A 25,484-nucleotide genomic window follows, 5' to 3' on the forward strand; every position below is an offset into this window, starting at 1 on the left:
ATGAACAATATTTTTACGGGCCTCCAACAGTTGAACTTTTCATCTTAAATTACACAGCCATTTCGTTTTAATTACGGTAATAAGGAGCGTCCGGCTATAAATGACCTGTAAAACGGTGACAGTGTGGAACCGAACCGTGCCTTAAAATAAAATAAAAAAAAAGTGCCTCGATCTCAAAGTAAGTGTCAAGCATAACGAATTAGCTACAGAGTAGTGACAAGTACTTCTGGCATTTCTGATCACATAGCCCTTCACTGCTGTGCTGGATAATTTACCAAAAGCATGAGGACATGATTAGCAACATTTTTGCGAGCCTGACGAACATAGGCCATAATAACCTGTTTTCTCATCGTTTTTCTTATTTAGTTTCGCATTACAGGCTAATGATTCTCACTAAAGCTGTAGAAATCAAATGGAAATCTAATGGTGGCATACAGCTGATTTTTTATTTTTTGTGGAGTCGGGTGGGAGGAGAATGGTCACCATTTTTTAACTGCTTTCTTTTGTAGAAATTAATAAAAGCTGTTTTCTTCCTCTATATTTGGCCAGATAATAACCAATTATTTACTAGAGAAATATTGATTGGTCTATAAATTAACATACTTTTATTAATTACTGCTGTAAAAATAAACAAAGGAAGCAAATAATTTATTCTTTCAAGATGATTTGACCACTCTCCGGCTAAAATGGTGGAAATCTTTATACTCCTCAGACCTGCCTGGGTCACATTTTTTCAAAATTCTGAAAATGATTGTTTTTCTTATAGATATGCAGGTAAGTGTCTGGTGCACCCGGTTATGCGTTTTTTTTTTTTTTTTTCTTATTTCCCTACCCATGGAGAAGAGTTCTGCCTTTATCTCTGGGGTAGCAAGCACCATACCGGGAGCATACAGGCCGGCATTGAGAGGGGGTGGTGGGCTAGGAGAAGGCGCTAAAAAGACGTCCTACCGTAGTGATATACAACACTGACAGTCCGAGTGCTTGGACGGTCTAGAAGGTTCATGTAAACAAGCCAGTGACCATCGTTTCCATCCCAAATTGTTATGCAATTTTTTTAATAAGCATGATAAATTGACACCATTGACACTTGTTTCAAGCATCTATTGACGCCTGTGGCAAGGAAGAGGACAGGGAGGATATGAAGAGCCTGGGATCGCTAAGAGGGAGTCTGATGGCGTTGAGAGATACTGGTCTAAAGTATTTAAAATAATAAATGAGGCGTGTGGCTTCAGGGTGTATTTGAGGTTCTTTATTTTTTAAGAGAGAAGAGAGTGATATTTGCTTTGACAGTAAGACAGTTATAATGTATGTGTTAGAGAGTTTTCTTTTAAGTGTAAGTAACATTGGAATTTGTTTGTTGCATGTTGAGTATCGGAGCGTTGTGTTGTTACTGGCAAATTGTCAGCAAATGGCATATCTATTACGGGAGTATGGAATTATTGGACCATAGAGAGAGAACTTCAAATTGAGGATGAGAGGGAGTATTCTAAATCTGGATCGTTTCCTTTTGATGAGTACATTACTTTGTCTGCCTGCAAGGAATTTGGCTAGCCACTTTGTGTCATCTGTCATATTGTATGCTTGTGTTCAAAATTCGTTTATGATACTCTGTCAGAGGGTTTCTCTATAGCTGTTGCTGACAGTGTGGTTCTTAGTGGGAGAGGCTTCAAGTTCAAACCTTCCTGGATGAACAGAATGTTCGCAGGGGTGTTCATAACTAATAGCATATATATGGGACTTGAGTCATGCTCATAATGTCCCTTCTTCTTTGACTACTTTCTGTAGCACTCGTTAAGAGAGAGCAGATGTTACATTTTGATTGGTGTCTGCATATGTATGTGTGTTAAACAAATAAACCACTATTTATGTGAGTTTAATAAAAATTCACGGAAAGGTTAAAGGTCGTCCAATCAGCATATTGCAATTTTTATTTTTAACACAATAGGCCAGAGACCAAGGTCACAGAGATAGGTCAAAATCTGATCAGTCAAAACCAACTTAAGCAGTTCTTATATAAGTTAGCCAAACAGGCAAAAGGAAGATGGCAAGGAAAGAATAAGGTAAATTAGTTTTGAGAAATATCAGTCAAAAGTAAAGGTCACAGGGTAAGATGAAAGTTCGACCCGTGTGTGTACGCACGTCTGTTAATAAAATAGCTCAAAAGTTTCTATCTGATAAGAACCAAACTTTGGGAACAATAAATCAAAGGTCAAGATCATAGGCTTAGGTGAAGTTGAATTCAATTTTTCATCCGGTATAGACCAAATAATGCGAAAGCATTTAGAGAAGATAAGAATAAAAGTATTCTTTTTGGATCACAGGGAAAGGTAAAAAGTCAGGGTCACAGGCCAAAGGCCAAGACAATACAGTTTTGATCCAGTTTCAACCTACTTGATGGAAGGTTAAGGGCTAAGCAAGAATAAAGAGATTCAGTTTTTTTTTTTTTTTTTTTTTTTTTAGAACATTGTCAAAAAACAAGGTCATAGGGCAAGGTTAAGGTTCGAAATGCTTGCTTCTGCGTGAATGAAATAACTAAAACAGTGTTGGCTAGATCTCATCAAACTTGATGCATGAGTTGAGAATCATCCAAGAAGTTGACTTATTGGTTTTTGAAAACAGTAGATTAAAGGTGAAGGTCACATGTCGATATCAATTTAAAAACCTTTTATCCGACACCTAAACAGCTTTTATCCGATAATTAAACAACTTTTATCTGATGGGATCTAAACTCTGTGGAAAGATTCAGGTTCGAAAGAGGAAAATAGATTCGATTCCGAGAACAATCAATCAGAAGTTAGGGACACAGTGAAACGTCAAAAGGTAAGCTCACTTGGCGTAGGTAACTCAAACAGCTTTGAACTGATTTGAACCAAAGTTGTTGGAGAGTTTAGGGTTAGAGATGATTGAAATAATTAGTTTTTGAGAATAATCTGTCAAAGTTCAGGGTCATAGGGCAGGATAGTATATTCGTCCCTTAAACCAGTTGGTGGGCGTGGGTGCTGCACTCCGAGTGCTCCTTCATGTTTGCAAAAAATTTCCTACAACTTCTGAATGGTTTTGCTACAGAGAACTACAGAGAACAACCGTACATTTGTTGGCTGGTATCACGAGTCATTTGCTATCATCGGAAAATTGTGATTCCTTATTAACTTCATTTTTAATTTTCTGAAATATTTGGCTGTGGTCTGTTTACTTTATTCGCTAGTGTTATGAAGTACCTGTAGATCTTATCAATTTTCTGTCATCTTCTCACACATCTGTACAAATATTCACGGCTCCTCTTTTCTTCTTTGTTTCCAAGAGAGTCATTTCAGTTGTGTCAGCCTGTCTTTATGAATTAAGTTCCTCAAATGAAGATATCTTATAGCTTTAATCTTCACCTTTTTAGCTATTATTTTTCACTTTAGATTGAACTCTGTCAAATGAAATTTTCTCCCAAGATGCAAACTCCACATTGGGCCACATACAGGATTTCATTAAAGTTGAAATGGAAACATTCATTCCCCATCACAGTTACAGAAAAAGATGTAATTCACTTAGATGGTTTGTCCACAATTGTGCTGCTGTAACAGAACATAAAACAATAGCCTATAACACTTATACAAGGACCAAAACAAAAAAAGCCTTTAACTATTATAGAAATATCAGAAACCATGCCAAAACTGTTATCAGTCTTTCTAAATCAAACTGTCTTCATATACAAGCTAACAAACTACTAAACAACCCAAATGATAACAAAATATTCTGGTCTACCTTTAATTCATTCAAATCTAACTTCACTACCACCTCTTCTATTCCATCGTTACAGTCCCCCAGTGGAAATCTAGTAAGTGACCCACGTGGAAAAGCCAACCTTCTTGATATTTTTTAAAGAAACTTAACCCTAAACACAGAAAATCACAAAATTCTTGTACTTAATTTTGATTCCCCTCAAATAACTCCTTTCAAGATTCACAAAAGATACGTACAAGCTGTATTACAGAATCTCTCAGTAGACAAAACTACTGGTCCAGATGAAAGTCCTTCAATAGTACTTAAAATTGCTCCACAGTGTTGGCTTCTGTATTGGCAAAATTTTTCCGCTTATGCATCTGTACCTCAAGTTTCCAGCCTCTTGCAAAGAAGCAAATATCCATCTTGTTCCTAAAAAGGGGGCCACTTCTTATCCACCAAACTGTAGACCAATCGCTATAACTTCCATTCTCTGTAAAGTTTTTGAGACACTAATAAACAAACACATAGTCAAGCTCCTAGAAATCGATAAATTAATCAATGATCGGCAGCATGGATTTAGACAAGAACATTCAACTGTAGACATTCTTTGCCTTTTTACCCATCAGATTAACAAAATAATAGACCAACATCGTGAAACACACAAAATAGCACTTGATATTTCAAAATCATTTCACAGATTATGGCACCGAGCAATATTGTCTAAGATGTCACGCTATGGCCTTGCATCACTGGTTCCTCTGATGTCTTCTTACCTTCATAATAGGAAAATACGGGTCATAGTAGATGGAATTTATTCTCAGTTTCATTCCATAAATACTGGCGTACATCAGGGATCAGTTTTGGCCCCAACCCTCTTTCTCAGTTAAATAAATGATCTCCTATCTGTCACTCATAGCCCAATACACTCTTATGCTGATGACTCGACAGTTCATAGTTCTTTCACAGTACCTACTTTACAATATATGATATAATTTCCCAAATAAACACAGCATTCTCTCTGAACCAGGACCTTTCTAAAATTAATCAATGGGGACAAACAAATCTGGTCTCATTTATTGCTCAGAAAACTAAATGCACTAATTTCTCCCACAGAAAGAATCCCTCAGAATCCCACATAATTTTAAATGATGTCAGTATTCGCATATCCACTACAATTGCTATCCTAGGTGTTACTCTAAATCCCAACCTAAGCTGGACAGCTTATCTTAAATCCTTTTCTAAAAATGCTTCTTAAAAATTGGACTTCAGTACAGAGTTCGTGATTTCTTCACTGACGAACAGTTGGCCACAATATACAAAAGTCATATGCGTTCTCAGGTTGAATACTGTTCGCCATGGTGGAGTGGATGTGGAGCGGTTGCATTGAGGCGGTTGGACAAAATTCAAAATAAAACCATTAGATTAATCAGTAATCCTGACATGACGCAGAACCTTCCTCCATTATTAGTACGTAGAAATGTTGCATCTTTAGCATTATTCTACCGATATTTTTACCATAAATGCATCACGTTTTCTCCCGAAATACTTGGGCAGCTGAGAGCGCCCATGAACTTACACTTTCCTCCGCAATGCAGAACCTACGCTTATCAAAATTCATTTATCCCCAGAACAAGTACTCTCTGGAATTCACTTCCTGGGAGTTGCTTTCCACAAACATTTAATTCACTCTTATTTAAATCCAGTTGTTATAAATATTTTATGAATGGAGGATGCCTTTAGGCACACGGACTAGTTTTTTTTAATATCCTTAGTTTTTCCTTCCTCCATTCATTGTCTCATATATATATATATATATATATATATATATATATATATATATATATATATATATACTGTATACTGTATATGTGTTTGTATTATAAGTGACGAGTGCGGGTGTTTCAATATGAATGCCACAGTCACACACTCGCGGCGGAGTTAGCCTCTCCATACTCTAGAGCTCAGTGGTTAGCATTCATCACATTAAAAGTCAATGCATGTTTAATTTGAAACACTTATCATTTGTCAAAGAGAGTAATGTGGCATCTGGCGAATGCTGAAGAGAATTTAATGACTATACCTTATAAAAAAAGGCACAATTTATGAATCCAAAATCATGCAAAGTCGAAGCCAACAACTGATATTGCAAGTACAAAACTTGGTGCAGGCGTGTGCATACAATCTTCTTCTGATTCCTATAAATATTTTGGAGCCAAATGCTTCATGTTAGTATTATATATAAACCTAAATGTCTGAAACTTTTATTTGATTAAAACTATATTAAAAGACATGACTGGGAATGTAAGTACTGTAATTGGTTTTAAGCCATGAAGAATATTTGTCCCATGGTTTAGACTGTTAGTTTAGTTAGTGTAGTAACTCCCTGCAACTTTATCATACTAAAGTTTCTTTTCCTCATTTTATTGAGTAAAAATGTTCATAAACTTATAGTCAAAGAAGTAGTAAAGGAAACACTTACAAAACAGTAGTTTAGTTGACCAGACCACTTTTTTTTTTTTTTTTTTCAAATTAAGTTATCAGGTGAAGACTGGCAACTTCTGGGAGTCTGTGAATGCTCCTAATTAACCTGCCGAGTGCCGGAGCCGTACAGGTACGGCCGTGCCTACGTCTGCGGACAGTCCCAGAGCCATACATGTACGGTCTGTAATTACAACCGGCGTCAACATATGAATTTTCAAATTTGGCTGGAGATGACTGGCATGGAAACGCACGCACCCTTTCCGCATCTGTACCTACTTCCTATATCATCTATATACCCAACAAGAGTGTCCTTGGCTCGAATAGCATAGTTACCGATGAAGAAAACGAAGATTCCTACCTCAACTCAATGGCTGTTGGCGGCGGCCGATAAAGTCTATGGGCGTTGCTCCGAAGTTTTCAGCCACCTGCTCAGGGAGAATCGACCTCAAAATCGACCTAAATGGCTTCTGAGAGTATTTTTATGGTTATTCACCATATTTTCTCATAATATCTAACCTATCTAACAAAAAAAAAGGGTCGAAAATTGGTCGGCACCACGGCTCCATGAGGGTCCAAAGTCTGCTGGCACATGGCAGGTTAATAGGCTCCAGCCGCAGCAGATGGTTTGACCAGACGGTGGCAGATAATGCAATTTTTCAAGATAATCATGCAAATGATGACAGAAGTGCCAAATTTGGCATGGTAATTTTCTAATGGTTACTAGTCAAGTCTGCCTGATTGGCCATTTGAAAATCCAAGATGGCAGCCAATATTCAAGATGGCCACCATATTGACCTTCAAAAGTTGACTTTTCTCATAGAAATTTATGAAGTTGGTCAATCCAAGTGATCTTGGTGTCGATATGTATGTTTCCATGCATGCTCAGAAGACTTTTTATAGTTTTAAGTCCATTGTAACATTTTTATCAACATAAAATAACATTTTTTGTAAAAGAAATATAACAGAAATGAACTTACTGAAAAAAAAATACTCACTATTAGCACTGGTTCCTATGACTTCTCCTGGCAGTGCATCACTGTGCATTTACTGCTGTTCACATATGCAGCTGCAAACTGCTGTGCAGGAAAGTCCAGAGTGAAAGCATTTGCATCTCTGGTTGCAGTCTTTCTTACCAGAACATTTGGTCCGCATCTGACAGCATGTCACAGTTGGGGAAGAGTCGTCCAACGCATCTGCCGTGCCTTTACCTTCTGCATCCACCTGCAGTTGACAGGACTGTTGGTTTCTGGACTAGAGATTGTTGCCTGGCCCACATGATACCAGCCTGGTAGGTAGCCCTCTCTGCATGTTCCTTGACGGCTGCCTGGGTTGGTGGAATAGTCATATGGTCTCAGCTCACTGCAAAAGAGATTTAGTTTTGCCTCATCTACATCAGTGACTGCACTAGATCTCTCATACATAAGGCCAACAAATATTTCCCGCTTCTGTAGGTCAGCATCAGCATCTGTTTTTGGACATTGGCTGAGTTTGGTGAATGTTTCTGAAACTTCATCACAAACATTCCATGTCTGCCATGCAGCTTTCTTGTCTTTCCCACGGTAGCCAAACACAACTTCACAGACAGTGAAAGCATGAAAATATAGGATTCCATTAGCTTTCTTAGGACCTATCGCAGAAACTACAGTCTGAACTGGAATTCCATCAATGACTGGCTCCTTGGCCAAAGGCAATCCACATGTTATCAAGATCAAGCTCCTATAGTGATGGCAGTACAGATACTGCTATGGCGACCACATCAGTGTCATTGCCTTTGATGATGAGGGACTTGCTACCTTCCACTGCTATATCCCTAGCATGCATAAATATTTGTGTGTCTGCTTCCTCTTGACAGCATGGAGCCACAGTTTCTAGGGGCTTCTCTGTGTTGCTAATGGCATCCTCCCCCTTTCACAATCAGTGTGCTTGTCATCTGTGCATCACACATTTTCTTCACGAGAAAATGGAATAGTTCTGTCTTGTTTTTGTCATCTCACAGAAAGCTTGTCCAGTTTTGGGGAGCCTTACAGGTTCTTGTAACTCTTCTGATCCCCTGCCCTCGTTTCGACCTAGCTTCAGACTTCAGACTTGACTTCTTGTACACATCAAACACTACATTCACCTTACCATACTTGGCACCACAGAATTCCACTTTGGGCAGGATGTTTTCTCTGGCATAGGCATCGAATGTCTTTGAGGTGCGTAGAGGCAGGACATTTATCAGTGCGAAGCCATCTGTGATAATAGCATCTCCATGTTGTTCTCTTCTGTAGCAATCACTTATGCCTGAAGAATTTCAGCCCGCTATGGCTTTTAACATGGATGAAGCTTGCCATTGCCACTGAGGGAGGCACGAGCTGACTGGTTCTCATGCTTGAAGAATTCTTGCAAGTCACACTGTCTGTTCTGACTGGAGATGAAGAGTCGCAAGAACAGTTGACAGTCATCTTTCAGTACCTTTTCTTGATTGAATGGAATAGAGGAATATTCCTTGCCAAGCTCTTGTAACTGTCATCTCATTTTTTGGAAGGATTTGCATGTGGAGACTTAAGATTTTCCTTCTTGTCTTGTTGACAAAGACAACAATTTGCCCAGTCAGTGAGGAATGATTTGTTGGTAGATTTTGTGTCCGTAACTATTTTTGATCTTCAGGGCCGAGGGTTTATCCTTTTACTACCCTGATGAGCACTTTCTTGCATAGGATACAACTAGGTTCGTGCCATTGGCCCCACACCTAGTCCGATCGTTCATCCAGTGTCATTACTCCCGTGTGATCTGTACACCATCCAGATAACTAAAACCCCATTATCCTTGGCTCGGCTCTCCCGCGCTGGCACATCCTGTCATTCTAGGTACGGCTGCTTAACTGATTTTGGTGTTGGTTAAGCAGCATTTGGGACACTTAGCTGTTGCAGTATAACATGCCTTTTCTTAGCTGACACTGAACCCCATGCCAGGTTGCACAGCAGTGATGTCACCAGTGAGCCCTGGTAGTGCCCGACAATCACTCCCTTACATGCAGAGACCCTATGCTTGCTACCCTCACCTAGTTTAGCCTGTGAGTCAATGCAGTGGCCGTTGTTGTGTACATGCAACTTCTAGAAGTCATGGGAGAAAGCTGGGCCAATGGTGTGGACCAGTGTCAGCAGTCCATGGAAAGCATTTGGCTGAATGCTGAAACAAAGGTATAACCTCTACGACTAGGACCCTACACCCCGTGTGTTATATAAGTTGCTACTGATATGTACAATGTTGCAAGCCAACAAACCATTCACTCAGGAAAAAAAACATACAATCAGTACATCAAACTAGTCATAAATATGATAAATATATACCTGAGAGTATCAGAAAGAGAGAGAAAAAATCTAAGTATGCTTGAAAACATACATATCGACACTAGATCTTTTAGACTGAACAACTACATCAATTTCTATTTTTAGAAAATCATCTTTCGAAGGTCAATTTGGCAGCCCTCTTGAAAAATGGCCGCCGTCTTGTATTTCCAAATGGCCAATCAGGCAGACTTGACTAGTAACCATTAGAGAATTCCCATGCCAAAAATTTGGCGCTTCTGTCATCATTTGCATGATTACCTTGAAAAATTGCATTATCTGCCACCGTCTGGTCAAACCATCTGCTGCGCCCCTAGGGTATGATCATGTCAAATTTCATGCTTGTACCACCATTTGCACGATTTTCCCATTATTCGCTCAGCTATAAGATTCATAGATCTTACACCGAACTGGTTAAATTCCCCAGTCAGGATGTGAGAGCGCAGACCTTTCTTAATGTTAATCTCACACACACACACACACACACACACATACACACACACACACACACACACACACACACACACACACACACACAGAAAGAGAGAGAGAGAGAGAGAGAGAGAGAGAGAGAGAGATCATCATCATCATCAGCAGCAGCAGCAACAGCAGCAGCAGCAGCAAACAAATCTCAATTGTGATCATCTATGCCCTTGTCATTCAACACCCACACCCACGTCAAAGCCAGTGTGGTGAACAAGAATTACAAGCAGTGACGATATGTATGATTAAACTTCCTCGTATGCAGGGTGTTGCACCATTAATAGAAACGAAAATTGTCTTATGACCACTATAAAGCCAGGTGGTCTTGGGGGTTAAGGCTCTTCACCCCACCTGGATGGCTCCCAAATTTGAATCCGGGCTGGGACAGGGAGCAGTTTAAGGAATTTCATATGGCATACTTTGCTGACCGACTAGAAGACCCGCCGACATAATAAAAATACCCCCGCTAATACCAGTACATCAGTCCAGTATGAAAGCCTTAATATGTATTCAATATGGATGGTATGTGTTAGAGCCCAAGTGGTGATAAGTGCAAGTGTATGGTTTCAGAAGGATCAGTGGAACTTGGAAACCGGCTGTGAAACCTATGTCCAGTGTAGGACACATTTTAATAAAATCCCGGGGGCAGTTAGACATTACTGATCACTACTGGCAATCAGGGGCGAGTGAGACTGGTTAACCCTCATCTTGCCGGGTCTGTGTAGCCCGGCCCAGGGCACTTACGCTGTTGATGGAACAAAGAAGGACTGGAAGACACATAGATGCTGGTGGATACTGAATGCCCGTGTATATTCTGTGGCTACTATCTGGCCTTCAGTTACCATATTGATCAACCATATACATAGTACATAAAACTGTACTAGAATCCTTTACGAGAAAGTTCAGAATGAAATTATCTTACTAGTTACGTTTTGCAGTCTGGAGTGTTGTAAAACGCAAGTCAGGGACAATCAGTATCTTCCTGTGCTCATCGCAAGAAAGCCATAATTTGGAGCTGTGAAATCTTAAACACTTTTTCCAGTAAAGCAAAATAGTCTGAAAGAGGAAATATTCGAATGAAGACGCCATCGTGCAAAAAAGGAACTGTGCCCATGGAACTTTATGTAGTTTATTCAACCTGTAGAAGTCATTTCTTAGTAAAGAAGATACTGAAGGTCATATAAAACCTCTCCAGTTCAAAGCTGTCTCCCAAGCTGAATAAGATCGTCTGTGAGTAGCAAGAATAAATTGGTAGAATCGTCAAGGTAATGGTGAGATGAGCGGAGATCGCTTTAGTCCATTCATTGTGAGATCTCAGTTCGATCCTGAATAAAATCGTCTGATAGCAGCAAGAAAATGAAAAATAACACATTGTGCTCAGCAAACGGAGTTTCCATAAAAGGAAATGAGCAAAACAACCTTCCTTCAAAAATATTAAAATGAATACGGAAAGCAAGTGGAAAACATTAAGCATTAAGAGCTAAAAACACCCACGCCCAGAGGAAAGTGATACTGTCTCATTACCATCAGTTTTTGCACCAGAAACTTGGCGCTTCTGTCTCGAGGAATTTTAGTCTCGCCTCTAAAGCAAGTCGTAATGAACAATTAGGAACCAAGCAAAATTGCTGGCTCTCTTTTTTTCCCGTCATTAGCCTCCTTTACGCTTCTAATTGTTTTTTTCTCCGGCTGCAGTTCCTGTCATGGAGGTATTTAAAGCATGACTAATAGCGTATTTAAAATTCCATTCAGCGCCAAGCGATCTGTAAGTCGAATGGAAAAAACTTATAATTCCCTTCATAAGGAAGACATTAAATCCTTGCGTGGATATCTTGCACGTGAAATTGTCTACTCGTCTGTGGCACAATTTTAACGTCAGGTTTGATTATCACGAGTCCTGCCTGTGTCAAATAGAAGCTTGTGCATACAGACGTTTGTGCAAATAAAAGATTCTTAACTTAAAAGAGAATGGACACATGTGCATTTAGTGGCTTGTGCATAATATACAGTAGCAGCTTGTACAAACTGAAACCTCTGCATATTAAAGCCTGTGCCAATAGAAGCTGGAGCATATTGAAACTTCTCCATTTAAAAGTTTGTGCAAATAGTATCTTTTGCAGCAAGGAGCTTGTGCAAATACTGTAGAAGTCAATGCCAACAGATAATTATGCAAGTATAAGCTTGTGTAATTAGAAGCACATGTTTATAATGTGAGGAGCCAGGCGAGAACTCAACAGGACGCGCCCGGGGAGTCGGGAACTTTTACCACAGGGCGGAAACAAGAAAGCGGAGACCCAAGTTTTGTTTAATGTGTACAACTGCGCAACGAGTAGAGCTGAATCATTGCACCGAGCTACAGTGCTCTAATAAAAATTCTCTGGAGCCTATTACCATTGAGTTTGCGTTTTCGGCTCGCGTTGTTTATGTCTGTCAATCCGAAACGTTATTATAAAGTGTTAGATGGAACTGCACCAGATTTGGAGCAGAGGTTGAGAACCATCAGAGTAACGAGTGATATAATTTCGGGCGAAAAAGGTGAAAATCATGAAGTGCATGGAAGTGGGGATAACGCTTTGAGTGCTATAAGTTAGATCATAGACAACGTGACGTAGGCTACTGTGAACATTGTCTTACTGCTCAATAGCACTTCACTATAATGACATCTTTTAATATCTAATTTTTACTATTACCCGGCGATTTTATTAATGTTAAGAGAGGCGTTAGTAGTGAAGAAGTTAATAATCCCTCCAGTTCGGTTAGACTCTCCTGAACTGCCTAACATCATCTGGTGGTAGCAAGAAGAAAATAGTAAAGATGATAACCATGCTGTTGAAAGGGTTACGCCTATTAATCGATCATACTAAGCCACTGTAATTTAGAACATTTTACAAAGGATGTACTTTAAAAGGATGAGGAGGTCAGCTGCGTTTTAGCAATGCAGGAACAATAATGCAAATTATCGCTAGAGAAAATAACTGAGTGTGTAAAAGCGTGTGATTAATATCCATCCATCCATCTATAAGGTATTTCATATATATATATATATGTATATATATATATATATATATATATATATATATATATATATATATATATATATATATATATATATATATATATATATATCATCAGCCGTTTGCGTATCCACTGCAGGACCGGCCTATCCCGACCGAAGTCGGGACGATACAGCCAATGTATCTCTACCAAGTGGCTTAGGCTGTCTGGGAGAGATTGGATGTTGGGTGAGAAGTGCTTGTAAGTGTACTTGTAGTGTTGTAGTGGCTTTCGATGTGTGTGTAGTCTGTGAACCAAGTGTAGTCAGCCCACGCAAGCCAACTGGGTGCAAGCATAGTTCATAGTAAACGACACTGTTTCAACCACAGCATCCCTTGTGTCCGCCAAAGTAGTACATGGCTGGGAGAGCACTCCCAAAGTTTCTTACTCTGGCGGGACGCGAACCCTGGCTCACCCGTGTACGAAAACGCACACTCTACCACAAAGACTCCATATATATATATATATATATATATATATATATATATATATATAGTTGTTTGAATATGGAAGACGAGTTTTTGCACATAATTCTTTTATTTTATTGTTCGAGACTGAAGACGAGATATCTTGCTGACTGAACTGCATGACGCTGTATGGCGTAAAGTTATTACTAGTTTCAGTCTGAATTCGTCATTCATATTATTAGGTTCCTATCCTATCACCAGGCAATTTCTCGCGTATTCAACTCAGGAGAGACATTTCGAAACTGAAGAACTAGATATGGTATTCGTTAATCTCTCTTCTCATGGATATTCTCCTAAACTGAATAAAATCGCCTGTTAACAGAAGAAACAAAACTGCTGACATCCCAGGGACGATGAGATTAATTATGGCTTACTCATCTGCCAGAAAGAAGGTCCAAAAGTGGTGCTTGTGGCCGTATGATTACCACTGAGTGATTAAAGGTGTCACCAAGAACCTACTTTCTGTTGGTCATTTATTTAAATACGTGTAATTATTAGATATGATCAACCTGCATCCCGCATAAGTGAGTGTAGCCAGGAATTATACAAGCGAAGTCAGGTATATTCTTTTATAATTAAATATTTCAGAGATTATCTTCAGAAAATGAGGGTACATCCACACTTTCGCAGGGAGATTTTAGCAACGTGACCCTTAGAGCATAATTATCAATGAATTTTCTGATACATTAATTGCCGCTAATGTCTCCTGTTTCGCTATGTAGGTTTACTTTCCTCCTGAATCAGATTTTGTCTTTAAAAAAGGTTTATTCTTGTTGCTTCAGGGCAATTTTTCGTAGCTTAGGAAATACATTTTAAACTGGAAGTAAGTTCCGTCGATACTGTGCTTCTGCAAAAAACAGAAGATAAAATACAGTAATCTGGCAGTAGAGTGGTTAAAACAAAGAACTAGCCAGTAGGCAGCGATGGCCAGCTGTAAGTGGACCAAGCTTTGTCAGCGACCAGTAATGAGGTTGGACACTAAAAATAATTTCTATGTGGAGGTATTCCAGTGAAACATTCCACCCAAGAATCATGGTCCTGGCTTAATAATTGTCGGAGTCTTAGCACTGTGCGAGAGCAAGGCTATAATTTTAGCGCTTGTCATATTTTCTGCACTTGATGACCTTTGACGGATATAGATCATGCATGTACGAAGCACACTTGTAGTACTCATTAACATATATAAGCATGCTAAGTTTCATTCGTTTCTATCCACCCACTGTGGAGCTAGGGAACTTACATTTGTGGAATGGTCCACCAGAGGCACAACTTCTGTATGGGTCTGCCAGTGACTGGAAGTGAGTTTCAACACTAAATGACGTTATATATATGGATGTACTTCAGTGCAACATGCCATAGAAGAATCATGACCCTAGCTTAATAATTAAATCTTCAGAGCCTTAACATTTCTATTGAGCATAGTCGTGATTTTTAGCTATTTTCACCATTTTTGCATTTGATGACCTTTGACTCCTGACCTGGCCAATGTGACACATAGGTGTACAAAAGAAAACTGTAGTATTAGTCAATGTCTTTAAGCATGCAGACTTTCATTTAGTTCCATCAAACCTCTGGGGAAGTAGGGGGGGGGGGCATTTTTGAAAACTGGTACTTGTTGCTAGGGATGCTGAGGCCAGTATTCGCTGGATTACCACTCGAAAACTAGAAGAGAAAGGGGAAAAATGTATGGCATATTCCGATAGGGAATTACCTCAAGATTACGCCTAAAGAAGTCAGAGCTTTCTATGCCCATTAGTAATACTTGTACAGCACAAAACGTGAAAAAGTACGAAAAAGCGGGTTTTCGGCCGTTGCTAGGCAACAAGTAGTTGCCTAGCAACCAAACCCTTACGGACACAGCTAGGTCGTAGGCTTGTCACTGCGTCCAAGTTTGGTCTGAATCGGTTAATTCTGAAGGGTATAAGTGCTTGCCACAAATAAACAAAGAATACAAGAAAGAAACACTACTGACAGTAATGGCAGCATGGAGCTGACCAAAAAATCACGCCATCGTCAGTCAATGAGAGTATAATTTTATAAAGCTTAGTGGCTGATTTTAGTGGCTGAACTTAAGTGTCTGGATATTTGCTGTCAACTCCCCTCCCCCCTTTTCTTTTCTTGTGGCCACATTTGCATCACCCTCCTGTCTTAAGTAGCGCGTTTGTCGACCGCGTACCTGCGTCGTACCAACTTGGCCATTAGCCGACATAATCCTCTGATGAACAATAGTCTAAATGGCCTATGAACTTCCTTTGTGAACTAAATGAGAACACACTAGCCCAGTGGTCGGTTCTTGCTGATACAGGTTCTGTTGCCTCCATCTCTTTCGGTCATATTTCGGGAAGTCTTACTGAAGTAGTCAGACCAGGCAATATGTTTTTCGGCAATCCTGATCCAGTCAAATGAATCTTTGTTGATTAAAGCCAGCAGGGAAATATCTTGGTTCAGCTGGGTCTGCTTAGGCTTCTAAATGTTTATCATGGGCTTTCATATACATTAGAGCTCATTCGCATCAGTGATTCAGTCCTACCCCTTAAGGTCATTTAAATCCATTCTAGTCAGTGCAGGTACTTCAGTCTAGACCCAAGATTATTTGAAGGGCATTTCAGTGCATGGGAAGAAGTTCTATCTTGTGCGGTGTTTGTGATAAATGGGTGCACAAGAGATGTAGTGGTATCAGAGGTAGACTGCGAGATAATGCTGATTTTATGTGTACGGCGTGTCGGGGAGAGCAGGTGGAGATTGTCAGGCGTGAAAGGATTGAACTTGCTGGTGAATCTCTTGAGTGTGTGGAAGAGTTTTGTTATATGGGACACATGTTGTGTGCTGGAGGTGGGGCTGGAGCTAGCTCTGTGGCTAGGGTGAGAAGTGGTTGGAAGAAGTTCAGGGAGCTCTTGCCTCTTCTAACAGTGAGAGGGCTCTCTCTACGTGCTAAGGGGTCTTTGTATGCAGCATGTGTTAGGAGTGTAATGTTGTATGGTAGTGAGACCTAGGCAGTAAAGGAAGAGGATATTCGCAGGCTCAGACGTACAGAAATGACAATGATTAGGTGGATGTGTAGTGCGTCCCTGCGTGCAAGGTCCGGGGAGGCTGGGTTTATGATGGAAGAGTTGAGAGGCAGGATGGGACTGGAGTGTATTGGTGTTGTGATGAGGAGAGGTAGATTGAGATGGTTTGGACATGTGGAGAGGATAAGGGATGATAACTGGGTGAGGAGGATGAGAAGTGTTAATATTCGGGGTGGGGTTATGAGGGGTAGACTGAGAAAGACATGGAACGAGGTCATTAAGTGTGACCTCAGGGTTAAGGGACTGAACAGGGAGGCTGCAATGGATCGTGCAGCGTGGAAAGCCGCCATTAGGTGACCAAGGCCGACACATGCAAGCATGTTGGAGCCTTTAAAAACGAAAACGAAAACGATTTCAGGTAATAGCAAATAATTTCAGGTCACTTGAGGATTATCAAGTTGATTAAGGTTATTATACTGTAGATCGAATAAGGTTATTCCTGTGAAGACGTAGCCTAACATAATTACAGTAGGCTCAGTGCAAAGGATTTGTGAGTTCTTGCTTTTTCAGGTCTGGATAACGTGAGCAGAAACGGGTAAGTGGGCTAGGCTATGTGGTGGGGCACGATTTTAAAAATATAACAATGAGTTAATGTTCCCTGATTGTCGAGGAAATCACTGTCATGATTTTTCATCACATTAGAAAAAAAAAAAAGTGGGTATTGTGGGAATGAATGAGCAAGATGGGGTAGGACAGTGATCAGGTCAAAGGCAAGGATCGTTTCAGGTCATGTCTATGAAAGAGTGTGCCAAAACTCAGCAGTAACCATGCAGTGGTTAGAATATTTTGCTTTTGGTCGCAGAGGACCAGGAGAATGGATGGAGGTTTGTGGTCGACATGAACTGCAGTGGCTGTGAACTGCAGGCCAAGATAGGGTAGGCATTCTTTGTGTATTTAAGAGCTGAGGTTTTGCTGGTAGGTTAAGTAATCATATTGATATTCATACCATCAGCTCAGATGTTAGTGAAGTAGGTGGAGAAGAGTGGGTGGAATGAACTAAGAGGTTGGTGGATGCAGGCGCTGTTGGGAGAAGTATATGTAGTGAGAATGAGTGCTGTAGGAAGGTGGTTAAGGTGCTAGTCAAAAATGAGGTAGTAAATATTCGTTGGTATCGGTGCAAATTATTGGGTGATACGTGGAACGAGTACACCTTAAGAAGATGGGTATTGCATGAGAAGTCACATTAGAGGCAGGGAGACATAAACCACAGAATACTTTAATGAGATGGAAGTGTTTAGTGGGGATGGGTGGGATTATTACACTTAGTGATGAGCATGAAAGGTTGATAGTCTGTGTCGATGATATATTTCAAATACCCCTAAAGACAGATGAAAAACTGGTTACAAGAACTCAGTAAGCACACAACAGTTTCAATACCTAGCATTTCATGACACAGGTATAAAGAAGACAGAAGTTTTGCCAACTGGCTAAAGGGAACTACGCCACTGCCATGGCTGAAAGGGTCCTCGTAAAGGAGTACGGTCTGCACTGCGCTTACGGTGAACTGGTGTAATGTCGGCAACAAAAGTCCTACCGCTTCTCTTAGGCTTTGAAAAATTAGTTCCCTGAATTGGAAACAAAGGACTGTGATCAGTGATCGATTAAAGGCAGCAGTGTCTGTTACTGTGGGTTTGTAAGACCGATATCAGTGATCGATTAACGGTACCAGTGTCTGTTACTTCAGGTTTGTAAGACCGATTGCAAAGTTCATGGAGAGAGAGGAATAAGTGACCAGCTTATTGTTAGCAGTAGTACAGTACAAATTTGGTCACATGGACAGGACTGCACTTGGGGGACTTACGAACGGGGGCAATAAGACCATGAGGATGATGATCAGAAATTTCAGTGTATGCATAAACTTGAAGGCTGACAAGATACACACTCAATTGAACACAACAGCAGAGAAGACCAAGAAGTGTGATATGTGATAAGAGATCTGTTAATCAGGTGTCTGCTTTTCTAAAAATGTATGAAAAGCATTTGGAAGAGAAGAACCTCTTGAAGATTAATGGCCCTGGAAAATGGCTACGACAGAGTTCATGGAGATTGTTCCAGATGATACAAGTGCATTGTGAAAAGAGAAACCTTTAAATGAGCATAGAACATGAGTGAGAGTGGAAAAGAGGGGAAGAGTGGGCTGAATTATATGCCTAAATTTCGGGTTGTGCCAGTGAAATACCTCGTTTCGCCTCCAGAGTTGATTAGTCTGTTCATGGACAGAATGATGAGGAAGACAGCAAATTGACTGGCTGCAAGGAACAGGTGAGGGACTGCAAAAATGAACATGCGAATATATGATTATCAGTTGATACAGCATTACCGTAGACTCAAAGCATGGAATACAGTAGTTGGTGTCGGCAAGTGGAAATTGGGTGCGAAGCGAGAAAACCTTAGAAGAATGAGACAGAGTAAAAAAGACTGCAAGCATCAGGCAAAATCTGTCGAATTGGGGGTAAGCTGGAGAAAGTGGAATATTACATCAGTTTCTATATGGGCATAGCAGCACAGCCACAGTGTCGAGCAACGGCAGTGCGATCGCGTTTCTATCTGACAGTTTCTCACAAACTGTGCCCTTACAGCCCGATAAAGTACTTTTTAGTTTATTCATATTGTCTCGATGATTTTATTACCCGTCCCCGCCACGGAGGGGCTTGGGAACGAGTATTGTTTCATTCAGTTTGTCTGTTTGTTTCTTTGTCTGTCTGTCTGTTAACAACTTTACGCGAAAACTGCTCTTGCGATTTTTATTAAAATTAGAGGGATGATGGACTATGACCTTTTTATCACCTGATTGAATTTTGGGCCAAACTGAGCCGAGGCCTAGGCTGGCGGCCCACCCATTTATCTTTATTTTTTCGTTTTTTCGCCATAACCCCTTTCAAATTCGTCATATCGACATGAAACTAAAACCTAAAGGTGCATTTTTCAAATCTGCATCTTATAAAATGCTTCATTACATCAGGGGGGTCACCCCCAGTTAGCGGTAGGGGGGTCAGTGCCAGGCAGCCCGGGCCTAAAATTTCAAATGGGCATAAAATCGTCAATTTTAACCCGATTTACTCCAAATTTGATACGTGACATCTTTGACTACATATCCTGTTGTCTTTATACGTCATCATTCAGATGACTGCCGGGGACGGGTTTGCTGTGCCTTGTCACCGCATCTTGTTCGTTTTAAGATAGACTTTCTGGACTATGAGGCTTTGATCATTTGTATATTTTCACTGTTTCTCACTGCAAAACGACTTTCCTAAGATGGATAAAATCATCTTGAGATAGTCTGAATAAATCAGCAGAATACATCACCGGACTAAAAAGGCTAATGCTAATGCTGGTAGTATTTAATCAACCTTCCACCGTCAATCATGTTGCCTCACGGAAAACGTAGGGACCCAAGGCTAGGCTATTCAGTCTGACCATTTAAGTCGAGGGCGACCCGCCTCGTTCGTCCCTGAGTGGCATGATGTGAGCAATTAACTCCAACCATTTCTTTGACATAAACCTTTATAGTCTAAGTCTGGATGGAATCATCAAACGTAATACAGTATATTATTTCTCGGTTGACACTGAATTCAGCTTGTTGGTCAGTCTGGAGTCACCCGAAGGCAGCAGTAAATCGAGTGAGTGGACGACTGGTGCCCCACCTACCACAAACGTAGTATTCACCTTTAAATTATGTGAGCATATGTGCCCTGCCGCTTCATTCTGACTGTTTCACATACAAATATAATACTGTTAATTTCGCGTGCACTGCTATCACTATGGACAACCCCTACTTGATTTGTGCTTGGTCAGCACGTGGAAAGATTAATTCTGACTGTCACTCGCCCTGGGGAGAAAAACGCTCCTGTTCAGAGTCACCAGTTGTATTTGGCTGAAACTGACATTGAGTAGGTTCAGCATACCCATGCTCTAGGAAGCAGATTCATCAAGAGGAGAAATATGATATTACCATGATAAATCACGTGAAAAAGAGACACTGAAGGATTTGCTGAAGTGTGTTATTCAGGGAAAAGGAATAATTATGTGGATGACTGTGATCATGGAATCCAGGTGTTCTACAGCTTAATGCCGTGACTCTTCTAGTAACATGATGGAAGCTGTGAATAGGGGGGTGGATTCATCAGCGTCAAGCTATTTTACTCAGCTTTATTCAGCTTGAAATACTTTCTTATAGTGCAGGATTAACTGAGGCAATACACAATGTCTTTAGTTCGAAACGTATGTCGAGTCAGATGAATATGGAATGTAGATGACAACAATACTGTAAAACAGATATCGTCTTGATGAAGAGGTGAAAACCTTCAGCCCAAGACGTGTTTTTCCATATATTCTTGCTTCTTAGATGGATTTTATTCAGCGAAAGATACATTTTTTGAATCAGAGAGATGGCCTCCATTTTCATTTGTGGCGGTACTGGAAAATGGCGCCTTCATGTGGTTCGGCTGAAACAGCTACTCGTCTCCATTGCTCGGTTAAGCAAACGTCCCTGAACTCCCTGCTTTAATGCACGAAAGAGAGCTAGAAGACTGCAGGAGGAAGGCAGCTTGAGCCTGCAGTCCACCGGGTTCATGTCCAGATTGACCTAGGGTCACAACAGCAACAACAACCCCTTCCAGTAGAGGAGAACTTCCCAAGTTACATGAAGTCGTCCAAGACAATATAGTTTTAAAAATGCCATCATAGTGAAGTAGTTAATGCAATTTAAAGAAAATTCAGTCAGAAAATCAGGTCACACGTCACGGCATAAAAAAACCGGTGGAAAATGGTGAGCTCCAAGTTGCGCTTTCAAGGGATTTCTTCGGCGATGTCACAAAATCAATTGGGGTGTCGTGACAAGAGTTCGCCAAGAGGGAAGTCGCGCCTGGGACGGAATACCAAGATAAAATTATTGTTATGGGTCAAAGCATCAGTGCAGAGTTTATATATTTTGTGTTTCATCTGTGGGGGATAGAGTCGTTTTCCCTTTTAGGGTACGTATTCTTCATTATATTCGTCCTATCTAATTATTATTTTATTCTGTTTAGGATAGACTTCATTAACCCATTCACCATTAGGGGCTCTTCTAAGCTGATTAAATCGTCTTTTATCAGCAAGAATATACTCCATAAGGCGCCGTAGTATTTATGGGATTAATGGGGGACTTTTCAGTCTTCCCATAACCTGCCCAAGCTTTGATAATCTTATAATAATCTTGAAAACATAACTTATCTAGCAGATTTAACTACTTGGCAGTCTTTGTCCCGGAACCAGATATTCGAATGAAACATACACGTTTTTATCTGCGTAAAATTTTTGTTATCTGTTTCCTCGTTCATACACAACACTTCGTTAAAAACCGGATAAATATTGCTCATGATTAGTAATGTTGTTTATGTGAACAAAACACTTGATCATAGCGAAAAGCAGGAACCTTTTCGGAATATACAAAAAAATGACGTAACTACAAGACATCTCATATATTTCTACATTAAGAGTAATGCTGTTTTATATACTGTAGTTCAGGCTGGGTTGAAAGTCTGATTTTAATTTGCTTGATATAACTAGATCAAAAGGGCGTAAAGGCCACAGTGACGCCGAGCCTGAACTTTACCTTCACCCATTACCTTAACTTTTGATATTTCTGCATCAAAATCGAATTACATCCTCCCTTCCCTACATACAGTATATCAGCCAAGTTTAACCCATACTGAATCAGGCATTGTAGACATTTTATTATCACACATGCATACATAGATTATACAAAGCAATGGAAAATTTCGCTAATAAGGACTGTAGCTGTAGATAAAAATATAACTGAAAACTCTATATATATATATATATATATATATATATCCATCATCCAATCCTACATTGCCCATGGGAAGCGTAAGATCCCGGGGCTAGGCAGCTGGTCCCGACATTTAAGATGAGAGTGACCATCCTCACTCATCCCTGAGTGGCATTGCATGAGTAATAAACCCCAACCATCCCTTGGATATAAACCTTCACCGGCTCAATCCGATTGGGGCGCAATAATTACCTACTAAACCACCAGGAGCCAAAATTTGGTTATATGGTTACCACCTAGCGTAGTAAATGGTTTCCAGGTGTACAGGAAACCATTTGGCTTGTCACTCAGTGTAGAGTCACCCACAGGCAGAAGGAAAAGGAAAGAATGAAGGAAAGAAAGACAGAAGAGGGAGTGTAAAGTTACCCGTAGGCAGAAGGACAAGGAAAGAATGAAGGAAAGAAAGACAGAGGAGAATGGAAGGAAAGAAGGATGGAGGAGAGGAAAGGGCAGACACCCAACAGCAGCACTACATTGAGTGAGTGGATGGTGAGAGCCCCCACCTACCACAAAACAATATATATATATATATATATATATATATATATATATATATATATATATATATATATATATATATATATATATATATATAAACAGGTTATCAGATGTGGGTAAGAGCAAGTACTCTATTGTGAGAAGAAAGCGAGAGTATGTGTTATTGACGAGAATTGTGAAGTCCTGATTACGCGTTTCTGGCACTGTGTTGACGGATATTATTCCCTGACTTTTTCTGTATTCTACGCAAAACCACAATACTTCTGGAGTACTGAACTGATAACGATAATAGTAATCAAAAGGAAAGCTGAGGATTGATGCCTATGGGCTGTACGAGGATATATTAGACACAAATTGGTAAGTTTTCAGTAATGAAGTAGATATTTTTCTAATCATGGCATATATGACTGACACACAAGCACACAAGTTAGCTGCACCACGAGTTTAAGAGGTGGTCAGCTTTAGTGAGATAGAGGGGCACTCGTATCCTACATCCACACTCAGTAAATCTGGCGTGTTATGCTTGTCAGTCCTGCACACATGTCCACCTCACACCACTCTCACCTTAGCCACTTCGGTCCCATGACGTATAAATTACTCTGTTCCTGCACTTTTCTGTCGGTTTCCTTCAATGTGGAAGAAAGTTTTCATATTTTGAAGAGTTAGATGTAGCCTTAACTCTATGTTTGTATATTTCCATATCTCTATCAATACATATAAGGTCCATTGCAAGACCGCACCTAACTGGGGGAAGTGTTAGCCAAAAGAAATTTCTCATCGTGTTGGCGAAGTACGAATAGGAAAGGGATTTTTGAATTGATGTATTTGAAGGTGTAAATGTTGCATTCCTAATGCTTGTATGTATCAGAGTGTGTATATTTCATCAGCGGAACCGACAAACTGCGAACAAATGCAAGTGTATGAGAGGACATACTACCAGCATCCACTTTAAATGTCCGCCACCAGTTGGGTTCGAACCCCAGACTTAGGGCACTCGCATTATTAGAAGAGCACACAACCACTAAGCCACCCTACTGCCTACTAGAGTATAAGAAATCGTTGAATATTATAATCATATGCTGTAGACTGATAAAATATACATAAGCTTTCCAATGGTTGAACAGGTTAATCTCATCACCACGTTGACATAATAGTTACAAGCCGCGATAGCGAAGCTGGTATTTTTTCAATTTGTCTGTCTGTGTGTCTGTCTGTTTGCAGGATAACTTCGCAACCGCTCAAGATATCACAAAATTGTACAGATGTTTAGTAGGGAAAAAATAGATCACGAGTTCGAAATTGGTGAAAGCGAGTCAAGGTCTGTGTGTCTATTACCTCGATAACTTCGCAACTGCTCAAGATATCATCCCCAAATTTTACAGGTGTATAGTAGGGATGACTCCTACCGGTTAGAATTTGGGAAAAGGTGAAGGTCAAGGGCATATTCGGAGCCGCAAAACATATGTATCGGTGCATGGCTGGTGTGATTCCCCGGCTCTAGTTTATTCTTGCTACCGACAGACTTGCTTCAGCTTAGGAGAGCCCTCTTGTTGTGTAATGGGTTAAAGAAGGCGATATTATACCCCCCAGCTAGAAAATTCTCTCCTCAGTTGGTTGAACTCATCTGGTAGTGCCAAGAAAATGATAGACGTCACCGTACTGAACGTAGGCCTACTATGGAGACTGGCACTGATGATGATGATGATGACGATGATGATACGATATAATGGGTCTTGATGGTGATGATAAGTGGGCATTGATAATGATTATAATGATGATGATGATGATGATGGTGATAATAAAGTGGGTCTTGGTGATGCTGATACTAAAGTGACTCTTGGTGGCGATGATAAATTGGGTCTTGATGATAATGATCATGATAAAGTAAATCTCCTCCCCTCCATCTCACTCACAGTCTCTCGCTCTCCATCCTCTCCACATGGCCAAACCACCTCAATGTATTTCTCCTACCGCTATCACATCCACATCCACACCACAACACTCCTTCACATCCTCATTTGTCAGTCTGTATCTCCATGTTACTCCACAAGTTCCTCTCAAAGAGCTCATTTCCACTGCTGTCACTCGACTTGTGTCCTTGTAACAAGGTCCAAGCTTCACTTTTATATGGTAGAGTTGGTAGCAAGATCCTGTCCTTGTTCCTTATCGCTGCTTTATAAGAACCAGCAACCTTTCTCCCATGTTGTATCCTTTCAAGCACTTCGCCTTCTAAACTTCCATCCTTACGCATCACTGTACCCAAGTAAACAGATGCCAGTTTCTTCCCTTCAATGCTAGTAATATTCTCATCTCCATAAGTATTGAAATTCTCGGTGTTTCACTTAACAATGCCCACGGCTGGACCTCTCATGTCAGATCACTTGCTAAAACAGCCTCAGAGAAACTTGGATTATTGTACAAAGTCCTTAACTTCTTCACTGACGAGCAGTTGGTTATAATTTATAAGAGTCATGTGCACTCTCAGCTAGACTATTGCTCACTCTTGTGGAATGGATGTGTAGAGGTTGCACTAAAACAACTAGACAAAATTCAGAACAAAGCT

This window comes from Coenobita brevimanus, chromosome 95 (assembly GCF_032717465.1).
Source record: "Coenobita brevimanus isolate Jiangsu-jjx chromosome 95, ASM3271746v2, whole genome shotgun sequence".
NCBI lineage: Eukaryota > Metazoa > Arthropoda > Malacostraca > Decapoda > Coenobitidae > Coenobita > Coenobita brevimanus.